This window comes from Corylus avellana, chromosome 7, assembly GCF_965113065.1.
Source record: "Corylus avellana chromosome 7, dhCorAvel1.hap1.2, whole genome shotgun sequence".
Taxonomy (NCBI): domain Eukaryota; kingdom Viridiplantae; phylum Streptophyta; class Magnoliopsida; order Fagales; family Betulaceae; genus Corylus; species Corylus avellana.
In genome coordinates, this window is record NC_142496.1 from 22,661,992 (window position 1) to 22,680,277 (window position 18,286).

An 18,286-nucleotide genomic window follows, 5' to 3' on the forward strand; every position below is an offset into this window, starting at 1 on the left:
ATATGGATGCTGCCGACAAAAAGGGCGGGCCGAACACATAGAGTTCATAAAAAATAGAAGTATTAGTGGCTTTACAGAAGTTGTGAGCTTATTTAAGTGATATGAATCTCACAGAACAAAAAGGTAGTAAAAAAGAAAGCACATAACGGAGCGGGAAAGGGAATGAAGCTGATACCAATGAAAGCAATGGGGTCTTTTCACTTACATTGATCTAGTAAGGTGTTATTCAAGTTGCATCCTAGAATTGTGGGAAATAAATAGGTTAAGATATCTGTGCAAAAGTTCAGTTTCATGTGGTATAGCATGCCATTTATTATGATACACCATGAGTAGATTTGAGTAGTCCACTGATCAACCTCTTGCCTTTGTGATGACAAGTTAGTCTTGGTACGAATAGAGGATGAGGTGGGGAAAGATTGATCAGATTGATGGGTTGGTTGCGTGTTTCTTTATGAAAAATATGACATTAGCATGGACAATATGGCTGCACTTGTATGGACTGGCACGTATATGACTATGTGGGTTCCAGTGCGTCCTTTTCTCCTTTTTCAGATTGTAGTCTTGATATGTTGCAAAAAAAAAAATTAGGAACTCATGTCACTTGACTTGCAGTATCAAGAGTGGGTTCATGCTGGCTCCATACATTTTGATAAATGATATAATTCATGCATTTCTCAGGGAATGGCTTCATGATTAATGCACATATAGCAAATTGGATAGTGTGATGTTCTTGTCTGAACAAGCAAAGCTATATAGCCTATATTTGATTGTGTGAAGCTTTGAGCAGTGATTTGAAACTTTTCTACTTATTAACTGATATATGTTAGTAATCCTAGTGAGGAAACACCTTGGTCACTTTCTTCTGTTCATTGATGTATTCTTCGTCTCACTCTTTGTTCACATGCCAAGAGAGAGTAACTAACCACAAACGTAATTGCGTGGTAAACAATGTCCCTGCACCACCATTCTTTTTGGTTACACTTGTAGAAGCATTAGCGTCGACACTGATAGTTTAGTATCAGCGTCCACAAAAGGTGGACGCTAATAGTCCTATATAACAATAAAAAAAAAAAAATTAATAGTCCTCAATAGCATCCACTATGAAAGTAGACGCTGATGGTGGAGCATTAGCGTCCATTGAAGTGGACGCTAAAACGCTCGAACAAAAATAAAAAAATAAAAAACAAATTAAAATAAAAGCTCAATAATGTCCACTTTGCTGAAAATATATTATTAAAAAGTGGATGCTGATAATTGAGCATTAGCGTCCACTAGAGTGGACGCTAAAGAGGTTGTACAAAAATAAAAAAATAAAAAACAAATTAAAATAAAAGCTCAATAAGTGGACGCTGAAAATATATTATTAGCGTCCACTTTGAAAGTGGACGATGATAATTGAGCATTAGCGTCCACTCTAAAGAGCTTGTACAAAAATAAAAAAAAAATTAAAAACAAATTAAAATAAAAGCTCAATAGAGTGGACGCTGAAAATATATTATTCAAAGTGGACGCTGATAATTGAGCATTAGCGTCCACTCTGAAGAGCTTGTACAAAAATAAAAAAATAAAAAATAAATTAAAATAAATGCTCAATAGCATCCACTTAAGGTGGACGCTGAAAATGTATTATTAGCGTCTACTTTCAAAGTGGACGCTGATAATTGAGCATTAGCGTCCACTAGAGTGGACGCTAAAGAGGTTGTACAAAAATAAAAAAATAAAAAATAAATTAAAATAAAAGCTCAATAGCGTTCACTTTAAGTGGACACTGAAAATATATTATTAGCGTCCACTTTGAAAGTGGACGTTGATAATTGAGCATTAGTATCCACTAGAGTGGACACTAAAGAGCTTGTACAAAAATAAAAAAACAAAAAACAAATTAAAATTAAAGCTTAATAGCGTCCACTCAAAGTGGACGTAATTGAGCATTAGCGTCCACTCTTGTACATTAATAAAAAAATAAAAAACAAATTAAAATAAAAGCTGAATAGCGTTTACTTTAAGTGGACGCTGAAAATATATTATTAGCGTCCACTTTCAAAGTGGACGCTGATAATTGAGCATTAGTGTCTACTAGAGTGGATACTAAAGAGCTGGTATAAAAAAAAAAATTAAAAAATTAAAAATAAAACTAGAAGATTATAGGTTCAATTGAACATCTAAAAATGATAAAATGTCCTTTATACCCTTAAAACTTTTATAAAATTATAAATTTTCTCTTAATTTGAAATTAAAACTTTTATAAAATTAAAATTAATTTTTCATTTTAAAAAATGAAAATTAAACTCTAAGCATTCAATTCAAGTCTAATAAAAAATGAAAAATTAGTTCGATCGAACATTCAATTCAACTCTAAGCATTTTATATTATATTAGTGTATTAGTTATATTGATCATGATACAATTAATAGAATTTGACATGATTGAAAGTTCAATCGAACATCTGATAAGATCAATTCTGATTGATACATTAGTCCGATCGATTGTAATGTGATCAAATGATCTATTAAACTCTTTGGATTTTGTATTATCTTTATATATTAGTTAGATCAATAGTAACAAGTTCAAGAAAATTTCACCCATCGAACATCGAATTTGATGCAATATCCCCCTCCATTCGGGTTTGGCGTTAAAATGTTAAATTACTATATATCTTAAAAATTTAAGCTAATAAATAATTATAAGATAAATATCACATTAATGATCTTTTATACTAAAAATTTATTAACTTTAAATTTGTAGTTAATATTTTAATAATAAAAACATATTTAATATTTCACTCATCGAACATATAATTTGATGCAATATCTCCTTCCATTAGGATTTGGCGTTAATATGTTATTTCCCAAGAATTTACCTCCGATAATATGTCATTATTTATTTTATATAAATTATCGGATATTCGATCGATCGTGATAGGATCAAATTATCGACCAAACTTCAAACAAATTAAAGGTTCGATCGAACATCCGATCGATCGTAATGAATTAGTTCGATTGATCATGATAGGATCAATTATCAATCAAACTGGACACAATTGAAATTGAAGGTTCGATCGAATATCCAATCGATTCTAGTGAATTAGTTTGATTGATCGAAGTGGATTAGTCTAATCGATAGTGATACAATCAAATGATCAAGCGAACTTTATACGATTGTAGGTTCGACAATTCGTCCGATCGATCATAGTACATTAGTCTGATATATCGTGCTAGGATCAAATAATCAATTGAACTTGACACATAGAAAGTTCAATCGAATGTGCGATCAATCGCAATGCATTAGTCGAATCAATTGTGATAAAATCGAAGTATCGATCTAGTCTAATCGATCCTAGTGAATTGGTTCGATTGATTATAATATGATCAAATGATCAATCAAACTTGAAAAAATTGATGGTTCTAATTTTGAAAATTCAACTTGACCTTATACCTGTTTCTTTAAGTGGGTCAGGAGTTCACATAGCAGGCAATGTAGAAAAGCCCTTTTTTTGGTGTCTACTTTGTCCATTTCATTTCCTTGAAGATGAAAAAAGGTTAATTGTCCAGATTGATCGGCATTTAGTTGTTTATATCATGAATTTGTAAGCGATCCTTCCTCTGAACTGCTCAGGTTCATCAACAAGCAAGTGCCATTTAATGATGTTCAAACAACATGCACCAACACATATTGCATGACTTACAAGTCATCGTGTTTCTTAAAAAATTCATTTACTTTCAGTCTTTCACCTTGAATAGAAGAATCTGAACCTACCATCCAAAGGGTTATTTTATTAGGATGTATAACGGGAAGATTCTGCTGGTCCCATGTAATATACTGACTGTGTATTGCATGCAATTATTAGCTGGTGAATTTCAATGGTTTGTGTATACTAACGTAGCATGGATAAGTAACAAGCTTCAGCTATTTTGAACTGTTCATATCTCTTATTTGTTTGGGCATCATGATGACAACAGTTATCATTTATAGGTTGAGCAACTGCATAAAATCTTCAAACTTTGTGGGTCACCTTCTGAGGAGTATTGGAAGAAGTCAAAATTGCCACATGCAACCATCTTCAAGCCTCAACATCCTTACAAGCGTACGGTTGCTGAGACATTCAAGGACTTCCCTGCATTGGCATTGGCCCTTTTGGATGTCCTTCTTGCAGTAGAACCTGAGGGCCGTGGAACAGCGTCTTCTGCACTCCAGAATGAGCAAAACTTGAGTTTTTTTGTTTCTCTCTAAATTGGGCTGTATAGCTTCGTTGGGTAATCTTTTTCAGTTGTGAGCATTCTTGCAAGTTTATACTCTATGCTTTCTTTCAACATTTATTTGATTCGAACCCTTTCATATATTTATTTGAAATCCATTTTAATAATTTTCCAGCCTTTATAATTAGAATTGTCCTTGACATTTTCTTTGAGAATGTTCTGTACGCTTTCCGACCATAATTATGCTCCATATTAGGTGTTTACTTCCCAGCCATGATTAGCATGTCTGGCCGGAGTTAAATTAGGAAAAGGTGAGTGTTGCAACATTCATCATGGACCTATCCAAGAGTGCATTTGTCCCAAGTTTGTGGGATACTACTGATCTTACTCTTTCATTATTCACTTAGTACCGGGTGCTTATTTTACTTTTTATTATTCATTTAGTATCAATCCTGGAAGTCTGGACGTTAATAACTGTCTTTATGATTCCATTCTGCTGATTCTGGCAGTTTCATGAGTCTGAGTTTTATTTTCCAGTTCTTCACGACAAAGCCTCTTCCCTGTGATCCATCAGCTTTGCCCAAGTACCCACCAAGTAAGGAGTTTGATGCCAGGCTTCGTGATGAGGAAGCTAGAAGGTTAGTCATTTCTCGATATTCTATTATCTCATTCTGTTTTTGAGCCCTTTCGACTTTCTTTTTAAATTAAAGGCGATACCTAGCTGATTTAGCAACCACCGTTGCCATTAAAGAGAAGAGCAGGAAAAGGAGGGAAATGGATACTCAATTTAAAGTTACTTTCTTGAGATCTGGTTACAGCCTTTCTATAGGACTTTGATTACTTAATTTAAAGTTTCCCACTTTTAAGAAAAATCCTGAGTCTGTTTGATTACTACTGGAATTTGTTGTTTCCTGTTGATCCTCCTCAGGTTTTAATATCAAATGAAAGTTGTATCTGGTTTTCCTATATTCTGATAAGTTTTGCACCCCAACGTTTCAGTTGGTATATATAGTAAGAGAGGAACTAAAATAATAAAATGTAATGGTAATTTTTTTTTTTTTTTTTTTTTTTGGTTCTCTTTATATATTATGTTTTTATTATGTATAAAAGTATGATAAACACAATTCAAACTATAAATTATAACGCAAAATGTATATAATAAACATTATATTTATATGTATCATATATATACTTCATAAGTATATGCTATTGCTATATTAATTGATATACCCATAAGTTAACATGTAGGCACAAATAAAAAAAATAAACAAAAATATAAATGTTTAAAATTGCTAGTCTGCTAGCTAATAATCATATATTGCCTTCGATTCTTGTTGGGTTTTTGTTTTTGTTTTTTCTTTCTAATTATGCTTTGATTCTTGCTAATACTAATAAAGTGAAAGAGTTAAGGTAATAGACGGGAAGAGAGCATTCAGCATAGCAGCAAGTGAAGAAAGAAAAAAAAATTGGTGTGCTTGGAGATAATACATACGGTGGTGGTAATCTGGTAGATAAAAAAAAGCTCTGAATCATGTCATCGTCTGGTTTATCTTAGTTTTTGGGCTATGTTGAATCTTGAATTAGTTGAAGACCAGCCCAAATTTGAGGACATCTCTTATTTTTTAAGGGGTTGGGATGGTTGTGCTTAATTTTTGCAGAAACAAGAGTCATATTAGAAGGGGGTTTGGGCTTAAAAAAATAATCAGATCAAAAAAAAAAAAAATGTTTAGTAGGAGCGGGAGCCCCCATCCTGCAACCCTTATATATATATATATATATATATATATATGTGTGGGATTCTCTATAAATAAAATGAGCGTACCAACAATGGAGATTTAGAGAAAAAAATAGAGAGGAAGCTGTAGAACTGATGCGTGCATGTTTGTTCCAATGCTGTTTTTCTTTGCTATTTTCCCTTTTTAAATTCAGCCTGTTCCCTACCTTAGCTAAACCAAGGTAAGTATTGAAGAATGCCTAAGAGTTCAAATCTTTTATTTCTCTTGATTATTTCTGTCTTGCTCAGAAACTTGTTGGTTTTGTAAGCAATGCATGGTATGTAGATCTGCTAGGAGTTATTGTTTGAACTTCTGGAATTATGCTTATGTTTCTTGTTACATCCCTTTTAGTTCTTCAATGAGATGACAATACTTTCATTAAGCCCTACTATCCCCTAGTAAATTATCCTCCCTTAATTATGTGGGCAGAGGCTATATGGGTAAGCTGGGGGGTATGGAAAGTGCCGACACTTTGAACTTAGTATAGAAACACTCTGCTCAAAGCATGTGCTTTCTGGTCATATAGTGGCGGAGCCAGCTATTTTATATTGGGGGTGCCGCTAAATTTTTTTTTTGCGTCCTAAAAATTTTTTTCACCCTAAAAATTTGGTAATTCACACAATATATGCATTACAAAAAATATCTATAAAAGTTCATAAATATGTGCTGAAATTGATATATTAGAAATGTAAAATGTCGACACTATATCAAAAAGATAAAAATACAAAAAAAAAAAAAAAAAAAAGTGTTTAGAACTACACTTAACGGTCTCTGGCCATAATCACTCCAAGAAAGACAAGGGAAATTTGACCAACTACAAAACATTGAGATATTACATCAAACATGTGATGTGTGTTAAGTTTGAGGGAGCTGTGGGTTTAAAAAAAAAAAAAAAATTTTTTTTTTTAAGTCCTTGGGGGGGCCGTGGCTCCCCCACTGCGGTCATATATCAAGGTTCCTTAATGTCCATCGAATGATATTAGACGATTCTAAAGTTTTCTTTGTTTTGTTGGATTTCTGGGTTGTGTAATTGTGTTTAATTATGTGAATAGTATATGTTCTGGTTATTGTATTGAAAAGAGATGGATTAGATGATTCTAAAGTGTTGGGTTGTTTTGTTGGATTACTGGTTTTCTGGATTGTGTAATTGTGTGTAAATATAAATAATAATGTTAATGCCGATATAAACATAAATATATGGTTTTCTTTTCTCTTTTTTTTTGGGGGGGGGGGGGGGGGGGGATTGCTTTAATGCTTTGAGCATTGTTTGTAAAGTTCATTAATTTTTGGTTGGCATCATTTTGTGGTTTTTCATGAATTGTCAGTCTCCCTGATATTATAACTTAAATATCTCACGTGTTCGTAGTGATTTGAAAATGTTGTGTTCTTGACATCTTGTAGTTGCCAAAGCTTTGAAATGGAAGTAAATAGTATTATGATTGCAGAAGTGTGTCTTATGCTACGCATAAAGGTAATTTGCTGTGCAGAGTTTTATTGTTATGACTTTCTGCAGGTTGGATGTAGGAGAAGGCAAATACCTCGATCTCCAACACTGCCGAAGACCGAAGCTGCGACCACAAAGCATCAAGTATTTTGATATTATTATTGAATTTAGAGTAATAGAGTATAGTGTTCGCCTTTATATATGGGATGCCAATATGTATATATTTGTATATTTGTAAGAGTAATCGAGTGTTCACTTTTTATTAGGATCATTTATATATCTTTTAAATAGGAAATCATATTTTAAAATTGCTATTTTTAAAAAAAATAATAATAATAATAAAACATTATTAGGGTTGAATTAACTCTAATAATGTTTTATTTTTTTTTTAGAATGTCAGACTTTTAGCGTCCACTTAATGGTGCAACCATCAGCGTCCACTTTTGTTTGGACGCTGATAGTTTTATTTTTTTTTTTTTTGGGATCAATAGCGTCCACTAAAGTGGATGTTAATAGTACAACTAACAGCGTCTACCCATCTGCTATGGATGTGTGGAGCATGGGCTCAAAAAAACTCTAGAAGAGTTATTTTCCTGGTCCGGATTTTACGCAGGAAGTCGAAGGTCTGTTCAATAAATGTGATAAGGAGAAGCTGGTGCAATTCTCTGGTTTGGCTAGAAAGGTATGGTTGTGGAGGAAAGATATTGTCCATGGCGGGGTTCTCACTCATCCGCGTATTGTCATGCAGATGACTATTAGCGCTATCCATGAGTACCCTTTGGCTCAACAGAGGGGGGAGCAGCTGGTCTATCCAGGTGGGGTTCCTTTTGAGCTTTGCTGGAAGGCCCCGGAGCAGGAATGGTGCAAAGGGAATTGGGATGCGGTTGTTGAGAGGGACTCTGGTCGGATGGGTCTGGGTGTTGTGCTCCATGACTCGTATGGCAACCTGCTGGCAGCGAGGTGTGAGATGTGGTTGGGTTGTCTGGCTCCGGCTGCGGCTAAAGCGAAGGCAGTCTTACTAGCGATCAAGCTTTGTCGTGAGATGGGTCTTGTGAAAGTTCATTTGGAAGGTGATGCAAAATCTGTGGTTGATGCAGTTAATACTATGGAGGAGGACAAAAGCTGGCTGGGGCATGTCATTGCGGATATCAAAATGGAGCTTACTTCTCTGGTTCATTGGAAGTTGTCTTTTGTGAGAGAGAAGGGAATGGAGTGGCTCAGAGTCTTGCAAAACATGCTGTGAAGAATTGTATTACTGAGAGTTGGCGTGATATGCCCCCCACGAATGTATTCGTGATTTGTTAGCACTGGAGCAATCTGCTTTAGTTGCTTGAAAGTTTATAATGAGAAGTCAACAACTTTTATCAAAAAAAAAAAGCCTCAATGTATCAGCATATATAACCCTTAATTAATTTTGGTGGGCCAGGGGCATTTATCCCCTCTCTTTTCTGAACTTGTGTTTTGAAAATTCAAACTTAATTTACACTGTTACAGTTCGCACTTCGCACGCACCCTGAAGCCCCATTTGATTTGCGAATAAGTTTTAGAAATTGAATGATTATTCTTTGGCTAATGCTAGGGAGCCAAACAAATGAATTCAAAAAATTTATTAAACTGATGTGGCAAGAGTTTTTAAATTAAAAAATACAATTTTTTCTCTACTCACGGCCTGTCACATCAATTTGAAAAAATTTCTGTAAGGTGTCAAGGCGATTACGGTTAGCGGTTATTGAACTGCTAACCGTAACTGCCTTAGCGGTCGGTTAGCAGTTAGTGAAATAGATAACTGCCCGTTAACCGCTTTTTCAAAATTGAGCTTTTTTTTTTGGGCTTTTTGGGCGTTTTTGAGCTTTCTTTAGAGCTTTTTGGACCTTTTTGGGCTTTTTGGGCTTTTTTTTTTACCCTTTTTTTGGTTGTATTTTTAGTGTCTTCTTGGGCCCAATTGCTATAAAAAGAGCCCATATTGAAAAATCAAAAATATTTGACCCAAAATTTACTTTTTTTTTTTTTGACATGTCCGCATAATATTTCCTTAAATATTAAATCATAACCGGTTAACTTTTTTTCTTTTTTCTTTTTTTTAAAAAAAAACATATTAAAAAAAAAAAAAAAATTTCAACACAACATATAAAAAAAAGTTCAGAATTCAAACAACTATCACAACATATAATGATAATACATTAATACTTAAATTGTGTTTATAAGTAACACATTGGCCATTGTTTAATCCAATATCAATTACTTAATTTGATATTATACGAATTATATCATCATTGTACATTAATAATTTGATTCACTTGAAGTCTTGAATCAAGTATTTTAATTGTCATTGAATCATATGATGAAGTATTGATATTATACATTTATATTATACATATGCATATGTAGACTTATAAGTTTATAACACACATTGGAAATAAGTCTCTAGATATTTAATTGTTGTATTAGTATGAATTGGTATATTTATGAGTTATGTCATATTATATATGTATAATTTGTTATTATATAATCAAATAATTTAATGATCGATTGATCATGTGATATAATCATATAAATTATAGTGATAATATATTAATACTCAAATTGTGATTTAATGATCAAGTGATTATGTTATATGTATAAATATTTTTATAATTATAATTATAAAAATATATTATATAAAAATGCGGTTAGCGGTTACGGTTAGTAAACACAATAACCGCTAGGCAGTTATAGCGTTTAGGCGGTTAGCGATTAATACGGTTAAGCGGTTAAGCGGTTAGCGGTTTTAGCGATTAGCGGTTAAACCACCCGCATTGACACCCTTAATTTTCTGGGTTGATTTGTTTGCCTCCCTAACAGTCATTTTATTCTTTTGATAGGGGCTTAGTTATTTCTAAAAATAATTATTCTCATGAGAATAACTATTTCTTTACATAGAGGAATACATATTCATTTCATTGTTTTAGAGGAATGGGTATTCATAAGGGAATAAACAATTTTTTCTTTTTTCTTTTTTTTTAAAAAAAAAACATTTTTTTTTTCTTTTGAACTTCTTTTTTAAAGAAATAAAAAATTGAGTTATAAAAATACAAAATCATTTGAGTTATTTTAGTAATTTAGGTTCAATCCCAATTAGAGCATATGTGTTGTCACTAAACTAAGAAATATGAATAAGTATTTCATTCTGCCTTCATTCATTCTCATTAATAACTATTCATTTTTCTAATAGACTCATTTCACGTAGCAAACGAGGCCTAAGTAACCCATACCAAGAGCAAAATAAACTTTGTTGACCGGATATCTCTTTTTTATAGTAGAACTGATAGGGGTTAATAAGTTTCTCATATTTAACCCATATTCTTATACAAATCAACTATTAGATTTGTGGGGTCTACCATTGACTTATGTGGGGTCCACATAAGTCCACAAATCTAATGATTAATTTGTAAGATGAGATAGGCCAAATATGAAGAAAATATTAACCTCTATCATTTCTCTCTTTTATAGTAGGGGTATCAAAAATTACCGGGGAACTGGAACCGGAACCGGAAAACCAAGGAGCCGATTCCAGTTCCGGTTGCAAAAAAAAAAAAAAAAAAGGGACCTCGATAAAAACCAGGAAACCGAAACTGGGTGCATATATATAAAAAAAATAATATATTTTAATATTTTATATATATATAATTTTTTTTTTTTTTTTGGGCTTTTGTGGTTTTAGCTAGGGTTCACACACTTCACGCCTTTCTCTTTTAGTCTCTTCTTCCTTACCCAATACTAGCCGCTGCTCTCTAACACACACTCTCTCTTTCTCTCTCTCTCTGACTCTTCGCAAATTACGTGAATGGCTTCCTGGTTTTTTTACAGTGCCATTTGAAACATCGAGATCAAGTATTTCTTGTAAAGTGCTATGTGTTTTTGATGCTTCCTTAAGATCGCGAACTTGTTTGCGTCAAAAGGACCATTTTCAAGAACCATATCTGAATGCACCCATGAAAAGTGTTCAAATCAATTGGACCTGACAAGCGTCATAAATGAACAATACCTATGAATGTTTTGCTGAAATTGTTGTTATTTTGCATGTTAAATTGTTGAAATTTTTTGGCTTGTTTTGTTGGGTTTTTACTGTTTTATTTTTGGTGTTTGGCTCTCTTTTCTAGCAAATTGAGATTTGGTGTCTGTATAGATTTTGGAACCGGTTACCGAACCGGGTACAAATTGGAACTGGCCAGTAACAGGGACCCGGTCCCCGGTTCCGGTTACCCAAAACTAAGAACCGGGGTACTCCGGTTCCAGTCCCTAGTTTTGGCCAAAATCCGCGAAATTGGACCGGGTTAACACCCTTACTTTATAGATGTGGCATTTTTAGTGACGTCGTATATATGACTGATATGTTGCAATTGATTGTGCCATGGCAACATGTGTTGCAATACTATTAGTTAAGATGTGGCATTTCATAGAAAACCGATTTGATAACAAAATAAACCTGGAGAATTGATTTGATCGATTTTGAACTCCAAAAACTAATTTGATAAAAGCAAACTTGAGGGACTAAGACAAGTTTTTGTTTTTACCTATTTAACTGTCTATGCTAATATATTATATATATGACGATTGTTTAATTTGAACTTAACTTTCCTATTGTTTATATATATATATATAGTAATACTAAATGCCCTTCTTAGTCTTTGTGTCTGTCTAATAGTGATGTAACTTTCAAAATTATTATTAGATCAAAATCTAATAGTGATCTATTACAAATTCAATTAGAATTTTAAATCCACATCAATTTTAGAGGGATACAAAAAAAATATAAAGAGAACACCTAACATTACTCTTAATTTATTGATTACAATTTTGTTGAATGTCCTCTTTATATCTTACAATTGGGGATCCCAGCTAATTCCCCATGTCCTCTTTATACCTTCCTTGTGTCTGAGCAGCATCAACTTTAAAAGGAAGATATAAAGCGTCAGAGCAGCAGCCTTCCTGGTTGGGCAGAGAGCTAGCTCCTGGCCGAGCAAGGGAACCTAGGCTACCAACCCCCCTCACATCTCCCTACCCAATTACATAAAGGACATGGGGAATTGGCTGGGATCCCCAGTTGTAGGACATCTATCCTCTTTTACTTTTATTTTATTTTTTTATTGTATTTTTTTGCTTTTGTTGTATTTTTTTTTTTTCCTTTCTCTTTCTTTGAATTGAATAAAATAATAAAATAATAAAATAATAATAATAAAAGAATTGGCTGTCACACCCTTTGACACTTGCCTTACAAAATTGAGTTTTTTTTTTTTTTTTTTTTTTTCTCGCTCACATAGCTACTTCGTGTAACACAAGTTCATTGTTCACCAAAATATTGAAATTATAAGAAAATATTGTAAAAGGTATGATTTGGGATGTTAACAATATGATTAAATTAAAAAAGAAGTTGCGGGTTTTTATGTAAATATTGATCTTTGTAATAGTTTCGGTCTCCACTTGGATGTTTTGCATATATGGACTCTATAGATGCTTTTGCTGCTCATACAAGTGTCTTGATTTGATGTATTTGGTTTGACTCTTGTAACAAGAGTGTCATTTCTTTTGGAGTACACATGACACTCTTGTCTAAATGACTTACACTCGAAGAGTTAGGTAAATATAGTAGAAACAAGAGAGGAGAAGATTTATTGTAAGTGCACTTGTGAAATTTTATTCCACCTTAGTAAAGTACAAAGAGAGTGAGTGCTTGATATATCTAAGTGTACTCAAGCTCATAAGTTTAGATTTTTGGGATAAAAGTTATGTCTAAATATGTATATTCAGGGTCGGATCCACGTTGTAGGTTGGGGGAACCATGGCAACCCCTAAAGTTTTTGAAATTCTTATAACCAGAGCAATTTTACATGAAGGGCCCCTACAAGTTTTTGTCTTAGCCCACCCCCAAAGTTTCCGTCAATTTTGGCACTCTCTGATGCCCATATGGCTCATCACTAGCCCAATGAGGCCCACCCATCAGACTCACATGTTTACTCCTACTTTTTCTTTTCTTTTCTTTTCTTTTCTTTTTTAATTTAAAAAAAAAAAAAAAAAAATTGTGTTTGCTCCTACTTATTCCAAGAGCTATGGTCTCCTCCTCCTACAGATTACTTCAAGATAAATTTTGATACAACCATTAGAGATAACTTCTCTACTCAAGCAGCTGCCTGCAGAGACTCCAAAGGCTAGATCATCAAAATCCTCTCCCAAGTTAGGCCTACTTGTAGTCCCTCGTATGGAGAAGCTCAAGTAGCCCTCTTGGCTGGTTCCCTAGTAGCTTCCTTGCACCTTGATAAGTTCATTCTAGAAGGGGACTCCTCTATTGTTATTTTATCTTTACAGAATCCATCTAATGTATTGGATTGACATCTTGAACATGTAATTTTTGAAACTTTATCTATTTTTCCAGCCTCCTCTATTTGGAAGGCCAGAAAAGTTAACAGAAGTGCGAACTTTTGCGCCCATCATGTGGCATATAGGGCCGTGGCAAGAGTTTTCTCGGGCTGCATTCTCTCCTTATTCTCCCCTCCCCTCTCCATTCCCATCTGTAGTGGAAAAGATCCACCCCCTTCTTGTCCCTCTTTGTGAGGGTTTGTGTTCTGTTGGCTCTTTTCTATAAAGTGGTTTGTTACAAAAAAAAAGAAAAAAAAAAGGGGAACATCCCAACTCTCACTGGTGTGCTCCAAATCTTTATTTTCCTGCTAAACTATTCAAATTTTTATCTCTTATCTCTTATCAATCTTTCCCAAAGGAAAAGACATATTTGAAATCTTAATATTTCAATGCCATATGTGAACTATTTTAAGGATTTTGGTCCTTTTTTATTTAACTTTAATTTGTAGTACTCTTCATTCGGAAAATGATCCTCTACAGTCTATAATGGACGGGAGAATATCCAATTCATGACTAAGATTTCATCTCAGAAATCCTATGACCACAAATAGAACATATATCCCATTAATAAAAATAATAATAAAATATTATTTTAAATTAAAAAAAAAAAAAATTAATAAAAATTTAAGAAAAAAAAAAAAAAAAAGGGGTGGCCGGGTAGGGGTAGCTTGAGCCACCCCCAATAGCCAGCCAGGGGGTGGCCGAACCACCCCATGGCCTTTGGGGGTGGTTCGGCCACCCCCATCTTACAAAAAGGAGGTGGCCAAACCACCCCCAAGAGTCTTGGGGGTAGCTCGGCCACCCCCTTTGGGGCAAGGGGTGGCCGAAGCCACCCTTTGCCCCAAATAAAATAGTTGGTCACATTCGTTGCCTTAAATTTTCTTGAAAAACACAGTGGACAAGCTCATGAATTGGCTGTCACAATCTTTAACACTTTCCTCAAAAATTCGACCTGTTTTTTTCTCTTTTGTCGGCTCACATTTTTTTGAAACATGCATCTCGTGTAATACATGTTCAAGTATTCAAATTCAAGTTAACTAATTACTTTACACACAGGAAAGCGGAAACTGCCGCTAAAGTAGTAAATGATAACTTTGAAAAACACAGAAGACAAACTGAATTGGTTGTCTGGACTTCTGTAGTTTTATTACAAAAAAAATGTAGTCTATCCTTTTTATTATTATTATTATTATTATTGCTTTTGCTGTATTTTTTTTTTTTTTTTTTGAATTGAATAAAATAATAATAATAATAATAAAAGAATTGGCTGTCACCACCCAAGCTTTGAGACTTGCCTTACAAAATCGAGCTTTTTTTTTTTTTTTTCTTTTTTTCTTTTTTTTTTCTCTCGCTCACATAGCTACTTCGTGTAACACATGTTCATTGTTCACCAAAATATTGAAATTCGAAGAAGATATTGTAAAAGGTATGATTTGGGATGTTAAGAATAGGATTAAATGAAAAAATAAGTTGCGGGTTTTTGATGTTAATATTGATCTTTGTAATAGTTTGGGTCTCCACTTGGATGTTTTGCATATATATAGTGGCCTCTTTAGATGCTTTTGCTGCTCATACGAGTGTATTGATTTGATGCGTTTGGTTTAACTCCTGTAACAAGAGTGTCGTTTCTTTTGGAGTACACATGACACTCTTCTGTAAATAACTCACACTCGAGGAGTTAGGTAAATATGATAGAGGCTCACAAGCGAGGAGAAGATTTATTGTAAGTGCACTTGTCAAATTGTATCCCACATTGATAAAGTATAAAGAGAGTGAGTGGTTGATATATATAAGTGTACTCAAGCCCATAAGTTTAAGCTTTTAAGAATTTTGGTCCTTCTTGATTTAACTTTAATTTGTAGTACTCTTCATTGATGCTTCTATTATTGAAAAGAGTGATATTAAAGAACTTCAAGGGAAATGACTTCTTGTTTTAGAGTGTGGTTGAGTGTGATTTTGAAATTAAAACATAAAAATTATATCATTTGGGAGTGGTTTTTTTTTTTTTAAAAAAAAAAAAAATCGATTTGAAAATGTAGAAATAACTGTATTTTCACATTGCAGACAACACACTATTTTAAAAACTAAACTGCGATCGTAAAGACGAAATCGTGACTTTACCAAATATTCAACTGTATTTTTAAAAATTGCATTGTCAAATCGCAAATTTTAAAATCGTTATTTTTCAATCGCATTTTTTAAAACTACGTACAAACCCAAACCGACCTTTAGCTCTGGCCACCCCAAACAAAATTTTCTAGTTCCGCCCCTATGTACAATAATATGCTCTTTATGGACTTCTTAGACCATTTCCTCCCCAACTGCGCACCTCCCAGAATTTCTTAAAATCTGATACTCTGAACTGGGCACACCCCCATGCTGTAACTCATTTTTTTGCTTTCCATATGTTAAAGAAAGTAGCACTCAAAACCAGAATTAGGTCCTGAGCTTTTTTACGGCCTGTTTGGTATTTCATGCTCCATTTCTGCACAGCTTGCATTCTTAATTACGGTGGCACGTCTAAAGTGAAATCATCAGCTGAGAATGCACTTCATACCAGCAGCATTTTATAGGCAGCAGAGTTGTAATATGGGCATTACTTTTTCTCTCTCGATTCTATGTAAGCTTTCAATATATTGATGGCGCATACTAATGTTGTTGTCTTGCCTTTTTTTATTTCGGATGAATCCTATAAAAAAATAAATGGATCGACGTTATTCTGATGATTAAGTCTTTTCTTTTTTGACTTCACCTAAAAAATGGTTTTGCAGTACTATAACATGAGATATTTTTTTATTACTTCCACTCGAATTCAAACTTTGGTTTGGTATCCAAAATTTGTACCAGGACAATATATAGTGTAAATGGCATGTTGGAATGTTTTAGTTTCAAACTTATATTAAGCATATATGTATATATAGTTTTATCTTGAGAACGTTTCTTTAATAGAAGGCATTAATGAGTCTTGGAAAAAGAGTGTTTCACATGAAAAACCAGGGAAAGTGACATCAACCTACTGCTTTGGAGCAATGTTTCGGTGTACACACCGGTATGGTGCGAAGCACCGCACACACGCACGTGCTGGCTGTGCAAGGCTGATGGCTGTGGGGTGCCTTTATAGCGCAACTGACCATTAAGTCTTTTACGGTTGTAATTGTACAATATTATGATTTCATCTAGATCGTAGGATACTTACCAATATGATTCAACTATAAGATTAATTAAATCAAGTTAGATCTAACGGTTGGAAAAAAAAATGTTACAACCAAGTATGATCTAACAATCATAATTAAACAATATTTAATTATAAGTATGATCTAACGGTCAAGATTAAGTACATGTTAGATAAGTGAAATTGAACTGTCAGAATTAAAAGAAGGGAAATTGTATAATAAGTCATTGAGTCAACCTTCCAATTTTTTAAATCTCTAATTTTTTTTTTCTGACTTTTTACTCCTTAAGTCAATCAAAATGATAATAAAATCTCTGTTGTCAAATTTTTTTAACAGCTGTTAGTCTATGTCAAAACGCACCACTTTACCTCATTAAAATATTAATTTTTTTTAATTTAATTTTAAAATTTAAATCCAAATTTTTTATTTTTTTTTTTAAAAAAAGGAAAGGACAGGGGTGGCCGTCCATCCCCTTGGAACAAACCCTCAAATTTTTTTTTGAGGGTTTGGCCTTAGGGGGTGGTCAAACCACCCCCTTAGGCCATGAGGGTGGTTCGGCCACCCCCTATGAGATGGTTTGGCCATCCCTGTCCTTTCTTTTTTCTTTTTTCTTTTTTTTTTTTTTAATTTTTAGATTTATATTTTAAAATTAAGGGGACACTTCAGAAAACCCCCTTGAACTTCCAGCGGTTTTGACATACTCCCCCTGAATTTTCAAAACTCTCACTTAGGCCCCCTGAACTTTGATTTTCTCTCACTTTGGACCATTTTAACGTTAAAGTCAAATAATTTGACTTTTTATACCAATTTTACCCTCCCCAAAACTACGTCGTTTTGTGTCCTAAAACTATAACACCTACCCAGCCCAAAACGACGTTGTTTTAGGCATTATTTTTTTTTTTTTTTAAAAAAAAAGAAAAGCAAAATAAATAAATTAATTAATTAAAAAAAAATCGGGGGTGGCTCTAGCCGATCTGGGGGTGGTCGAACCACCCCCATGGCCAAGGGGGTGGTCCGGCCACCCCCTTGGCCAAAAAAAAAAGGGGATCGGGGTGCTTTTGGGGGTGGCCGGACCACCCCCAAGGGCCTGGGGTGGTTTCGGCCACCCCATACCGGAGCCACCCCCGATTTTGTTTTTTTGTTTTTGTTTTTAATATTATGCTCAAAACGACGTCGTTTTCGGTTGGGTGATGATATAGTTTTGAAGCCCAAAACGGTGTAGTTTTGGAGTCCAAAACGACGTAGTTTTGGTTGAGGGTAAAATGGGTATAAAAAGTTAAAAGGGTCCAAAGTGAGAGAAAACCAA